This window comes from Bufo gargarizans, unplaced genomic scaffold (genome assembly GCF_014858855.1).
Source record: "Bufo gargarizans isolate SCDJY-AF-19 unplaced genomic scaffold, ASM1485885v1 original_scaffold_2037_pilon, whole genome shotgun sequence".
NCBI lineage: Eukaryota > Metazoa > Chordata > Amphibia > Anura > Bufonidae > Bufo > Bufo gargarizans.
Genome location: NW_025334615.1, coordinates 63,820 through 71,066, shown reverse-complemented (window position 1 = coordinate 71,066; position 7,247 = coordinate 63,820).

The following is a 7,247-nucleotide window of genomic DNA, read 5'->3' as shown; positions in this document are numbered from 1 at the left end:
TCTTTTATTAAACATAATACGCAATAAAATTAGCAGTAATTTTCACAGTAAAAATCGACAATATTATAAAAATCAGCAGAGGATAAATAGTTAGTACTAGTGGTGAACTTTCAAAATAGACTAAAATATAAACAGTAAAATCAACATCAATAGGATCCCAATATACGAATATTTAAAAATAATAAGTTTGAATATTCGATGATAATCGAAAAAACGATGTTATTCACTGGTGGTAAGTCAATGCGTTTTTCCAATGCGAAATATTAAAAATAATCGCTTGCTGACGATTATAATGATCGACTTGTGGTCAATCCTTTGTCATACAGGAATACATTTTCAATGCGAAATACTAGTAGTGTAGATAATCGCTTGCTGCCGAATATAATAATCGACTTATGGCCAGTCCTTTAGTGCACATGAATAATTATAGTCGAAATCGCAAGCATATACAGCCTTGAACAATCTACGTAGACAAAGTTTCGACTACTTGTACGCACAGCGGCGTCCCGCTGTATTGGTTTGGAAAGCGATCGCTTGAATAGGATATGCGCTGTCTTACCAGAAGGTCTTTGTACTGGACAGTGAGCCCTCGACTCGGCGTGTTTCCTTTAAAATCCCGGTCTCAAGGGCTGTTTGTTCGAACTTGAATTTCGCGCCAATAAATTATTTGGCTATACGTGGGATTGATACCTTTTGTGTAATAGCGGTTTCTCACTTTAGCAATTCGTTGTTCTTATAATGGTGTCCAGGCCTCCTCAGTCTGGCAATATCCTTTTTCTTGATGAGGGCATTAATACAGACGCGTTTCGGGGATTTAAGACAATGACCCCTTCCTCAGTGTCAGTACCACTGAGGAAGGGGTCATTGTCTTAAATCCCCAAAACGCGTCTGGTATTAATCCCCCATCAAGAAAAAGGATATTGCCAGACTGAGGAGGCCTGGACACCGTTATAAGAACAACGAATTGCTAAAGCGAGAAACCGCTATTACACAAAAGGTATCAATCCCACGTGTAGCCAAATAACTTATTGGCGCGAAATTCAAGTTCGAACAAACAGCCCTTGAGACCGGGATTTTAAAGGAAACACGCCGAGTCGAGGGCTCACTGTCCAGTACAAAGACCTTCTGGTAAGACGGCGCATATCCTATTCAAGCGATCGCTTTCCAAACCAATACAGCGGGACGCCGCTGTGCGTACAAGTAGTCGAAACTTTGTCTACATAGATTGTTCAAGGCTGTATATGCTTGCGATTTCGACTATAATTATTCATGTGCACTAAAGGACTGTCCATAAGTCGATTATTATATTCGGCAGCAAGCGATTATTTTTAATATTTCGCATTGGAAAAACGCATTGACTTACCACCAGTGAGTAACATCGTTTTTTCGATTATCATCGAATATTCAAACTTATTATTTTTAAATATTCGTATTTTGGGAACCTATTGATGTTGATTTTACTGTTTATATTTTAGTCTATTTTGAAAGTTCACCACTAGTACTAACTATTTATCCTCTGCTGATTTTTATAATATTGTCGATTTTTACTGTGAAAATTACTGCTAATTTTATTGCGTATTATGTTTAATAAAAGATCCCTTTACTTATAGAGAGTGCCCCACTTCAATCTTTTACTGTATTTATTTCCTATCAGACTGGGTGTTGTCTGTTAGTGGGAGCACCTCTGCTGGATCAACACCCCATTCTAGTGCGACATTACTCTATATTTATTTTTTTAGATGTGCCATCTGACTGAGAATTGGCCCATATGACTAAGGGTTAATCCCAAGGAATCCAAGCAGCTGGACCCTTTGCAATCAACTTATTAACAGTAACTTTTCAAATGAAAAAAAGTTGTCAAAAATTGACAAACCCTTAAAGAGCTGGTAAGAGCTTACACAGTTATGCCAAGACTAGATAGCAGTATTTAGAACAGATCTACAGTCGTGCTGTAGTGTCCTATAATATTTACCACTGTTTCACCTTTGAAAAATATCTTTTAACTAATTGGGACATTCACATCTTATGTACAACCAATAACGTATATTGTGTATATTTTATAGCCTGAAAAAGATCACTGAAGACCCGTATGTACTCAAGGTTTATGAAACCTTTTTAAAATCTAGACCCGTTGATATGGGTAAAAAGCATAAACTTTTGGTGTTGCACAAATGTCGTTGACCATGTCTTTTGCCTGTAGTTTAAGATGCTTGGTGGGAGAATGGATAGAGTTTCACAGTAGAGACCTCAGGCATTGTATGGCTGCCTAAGCTATCTGACTGCCTTTACTGTGGGCCACATCCCCCATCGGCATTTTTTTACTTCTATCTTGAGACGCAATCAGCTGCATAATTGGAGATACTTTTTAGTACTCTGTTATTACAATTTTAGTTATTTTATTTAAAAAAATGTTTCAGCACACCTTAATGGGGTTGTCCAAGAGAATTACATCCCAGACAAGCCCTGCAATAGCTTACAATAAAAAAAAAATCTTCTTATACTCACTTTCTCCTGTGCCATTCTATCGGTGCTGGTCGAGTCCTTCTACTACTGCTTGTCTACAGGATGTTCCAGTGAGACCACTGAGGAATGTGATTGGCGGCAGAGGTGACATTTATTTTATTTATCATACTCGCTTATCGCTGACATATTCCAACGCTTTACACACATTAGCATCACACTGTCCCCAATGGGGCTCTCAATCTAAGGTCCCTGTCAGTATGTCTTTGGAGTATGGGAGGAAACCCATGCAAACACGTGCAGAGCACACAAACTCCATGAAGATGTTGTCCTTGGTCTTATTGGAACCAAGGACCCCAGCGCTGCAAGACAACAGTGCTAACCACTGATTCATTGTGCTACCAAATGCCCTATACCAGCAAACCCCCGCTTAGTAAAGTAGAAGATGATTTTTTATTTTAAACCCTTAGCACAATATGATGGACCTGTACATGCAGTAGTATTCTATTTCAGTCTATTGGACAAGCTATCAGAAGATAGCATGCACAAGTCCAGTCATGTCCCATGTCTTCATAGTTCATTATCATTAATGTCATCTCTGTATTGCACTGTATTGCTTCTTAAAGAGGACCTTTCACTAGAATAAAAAATCTAAACGAAGCATACAGACATGGAGAGCGGCGCCCAGGGATCTCCCTGCACTTACTATTATCCCTGGGCGCCGCTCCGTTCTCCCGGTATAGGCTCTGCTATCTTCATATGTTCGGCTCAACTGGGTGGAGCCTGCCGGCGTCTCCTTCTCCCAGGCTGTAGCGCTGGCCAATCGCAGCGCTCAGCTCATAGCCTGAGAGTTTTTTTTCTCTCAGGAGAGAAAGGAGATGCTGGCAGGCTCCACCCAGTTGAGCCGAACATATGAAGACACCGTAGCCTATACCGGGAGAACGGAGCGGCGCCCAGGGATAATAGTAAGTGCAGGGAGATCCCTGGGCGCCGCTCTCCATGTAGTTTAGATTTTTTATTCTAGTGAAAGGTCCTCTTTAAGTTTGCCCCCCCTTGTCTCCCTGAATGTGTGCTCTATGTTTTCAGCCCCTCCTTCCTTATTGTTTGTAGTAGCCATTTTGGTTATGAGCTTGCACTGATGTCTCATGTTCTGCTGATCTCTGCCAAGTTATCATCTTTTCACCTACTGTTTTGGTGTATAACTACAAGATTTCAGCTGGGAATAAATTCATCTGGATTCTTCATATATGCCTGAGCAGTTGAGTTGATCACTGTTTGATGAGAGTCTGACGTAATTACATTGTTCAATATATACTGCCATTGTTAGATGGAGCAATTGAGCACAACACTTATTGTCAGGATATCAATCAGAACAAGTCCCCTGAAAAATACAGTAAAAAGTTAAAATATATAAATACAACCCTCACAAAAGTATAAAAAAATTCAAATCACCCCCTCTTTGGCAATTTTACACATACAAATAAGTAATAAAAAAATAAACTTAGTTGGTGTCACCGCATCTGAAAATGCCCAAACTATTAAAATATACCAATATGTAATTTGCTGTTTTTTGGTCACCCTGCCCACTCCCCAAAAAAAATAGTGATTAAAAAGTCGTATGTATCCCCAAAAATTTGCCAAAATATGCCAATGCAAAGAAAAAATTAATTTTTAAAGATTTTGATTTTTCTGTAAAATAGCAACTACCGTAGACACACTGTGCAAAGTAACCAGTTTGACTTTGGGCTAAACCTAAGGGCATTGTCCTGGCTGTTCCCTGGTATTCACCCTTTAACCCCTGTACAGGGATGTGGCCCTCACTGCAGATAATCAACCAGGCCTCCTGGAGTAGTCCTGGTGAAGTTGGAAGCTGACCCTTGGAGGTCAGAGACACCAGGGCGAAGTACCAAGGGATCAAGCAAAAGGCGTAGTCTGAATACAATCCTAGGTCATGGCAGGCTTAATATGTGTACATTCCAGATAGCAATTACAAGCTGAGTGTGTACATAATCCAGATAGCATTGCCATGGTCGTGGTAGGCAGTAAAAAGTAGAATCAGGACTTTCGGTTCCAGCGCCGCCATGTGAGGAAGCAACGCCCGTAGCTCCCGCTTACAGCCGATTCCAGCAATCATTTAGCAGCGCGGGGAGGCGATCATACCCCCGAGGGAAGTGTGGCTGACATTAGTTACCTACTCCTGGACGCCGATGGAACGATACTTACTTTGGAATGGACAGAAACTTACAGGTGCGCAGCAGGCAGCTTCAGAGGACGTCGCAAAGATGGCGGATAGCCAGCCGCTGCTGTTTCAAGATGAGAGCTCCCAGAATCTCCAGGGAGATATGACTCCCCGGGGTAGCCCTGACCCCCTGGATTACAAAAAGCTGGCCATAGAAGTGGCACTGCGCATTATGCCGGACATCCAGAAGACACTGGAGACGACTATAATGGCCTCCTTTAACTCCCTGAGAGAGGAGGTGAATCAGACCAGTCTTCAAGTGGGGAACTTGGAAAAAGAGCTGTGCTCTCTCCAGCAACAAATTGGGGACTCTGATTCTGTCATTCAATTGCAGCAGCATGCCCTGGAATACTTGCGCTCAAAGGTGGATGACCTAGAGAACAGGTCCCGCCGCAATAATTCGAGGGTGGTGGGTCTGCCCGAATCTATCAAGCAACCTGAGCTTCTGGACTTATGTGAAAGGGAACTACCTGAGGCCCTCGGCCTAAATTTTTTCTGCAGGGTGGAACGCGCCCACAGGATAGGCCTGGAAAAAAGCCCGGCCGGGGACTCTGTAGCGGCGGAGATGGACGACCGCGTCAAGTCATCTTTAAGCTGCTGGACTTCAACGATAAGGTGGCCCTGCTACACAGCTTTCGTAAGAGACAACACCAAATCACTATCAAGGGCCACAGAATCTTGCTCTTTGAGGTTTTTTCGGCAGATGTTGTGAAAAAACGCAAGGCTTTCAGCCCTATTTGCACCAAGCTTTATCACAAGGACATTCGCTTTCAGCTCCTTTTTCCGGCGGTGCTGAGGCTCCACCGTGCACAAGGAGGTACAGTCACTTTTAGATCCCCCTCTGAGGTGGAGGAGGCTATCGGTGGGATCTTAGACTCGGAGCTTCGTGACGTCGCCCTATCTCCTCAGTGGTCTACACCAAAGCCGTCAGCGGAACCAAAGACCCGCAGGGGAAGTGACCGTTCACGGAACGGCTCGGGAAGGCACTCCAGAAGGGGACGCTGAAGTGCATTAGACTCAAGCGAGACTCAACCTCAGGGACTACTACGGGGGCGGCACCCGGACCTGAGCAGTTCTTGTCTTTCTGGCCCATGCACGGTACGCATCCAGGTACTTTTGGCCAGGAGTTTATCTAATTTACGGGGTTTTGATAATTTAGCCTTACTGGTTGTTATTGTTTAGGCAGTGTATACGGGAGTTCTGCCATGGCGGAAAAAAAGAAAAGTCAACAACCAGATTTAGAGAAGGCAAACACCATCTAGCCTTGGTGCCTGGCGGGTATCATCTGCTATATTTACAGGCAGTGTTATATATTGTTTTTCATTTTTTTTGTGTGTTCTTCCCCCTTTTCCTCCCTTCCTTTTCCCCTACCCACCCGCTGCTCTCTCTGCCCGGGGATCCGTGAAAATCAGAGCTGAAAATGCGAATCATCTCCTGGAACTTCAAGGGGTAACCCCTCACCACAGAAGCGCTCCAAAATTTTGCTTCATTTAAAACGCCTCCAGCCTGACATAGTTCTCCTACAGAATTTCTTTCGATTGAAAAAGTTTTGGGGGGGGCTTTGTTTACGGATCCTCAGCCAGGGAGCGCAGGGCAGGAGTGCTTACACTGCTCCACAAGAATTTATCATGGACAGTGTTATCAGAATCCCATGATAGCGAGGGCAGATGGCATAGGTTGCTGCTTGAATTTGAGGGGACATCATATAGTATCCATAATGTATATGCCCCGAATGACACTAATGCGCCTTTTTATGCTCTTCTTGAGAACAGAGTACATGCGGACGGAACCCATAATAGAATTGTGGGTGGCGACTTTAACTCAATTGCCTCTGTTCTGGAAGATCGGAAAAGAGCTGAGGGGTTTGTGGGTGCACAGAGGCCTCTCTTGGCCTCTACGGGCTTATATGATACCTGGCGCTCTCTACACCCCGATGATAGGTAATACACGCACTTCTCCCATGCGCACAATGCTTGGTCTCATATAGACTATCTCTTTGTGTCATCACATATGTCTTCTAAGGTAGTCTCCTTTGAAATTCATGACTTACTTATCTCTGATCACTCACCCGTTTCCAGCTGCTTGCAGAATACATACCCTAGAGGGACAGATTTCCTGTGGCGTTTTCCTTCGTTCCTGGCCAAAGATGACAACTTCAGAGATACAATACGAGGTTGGTGCATCAGATGTTTCGATCCATTGAGAGACCGCTAAAGCAGTCCTGAGGGGTCGGGTACTTAGCTATGTGAGCAACTTGCGCAAAGTGGTGGCTAAACAATATCAGGAAGCTAGCACGGCCCTCCGACTAGCATACACTTGATTTATTCAGGTGGCCTCAGGTCAGCAAAAAGATGCCTGGATGGCAGCTAGAAGCAATTTTTAATTATGGGTTGATAGGCGGGAAGCCATGTATCGATCAGAATATCAGTCGGATCTTTTCCGATTTGGGAATAAGTTGGCCAAAATGCTAGCAAATTTAGCTAAGGGAAGGAGGGCTCCCACGGTCATTACATCATTGAAAGGTGATGACGGAGCTATTCACACAAAC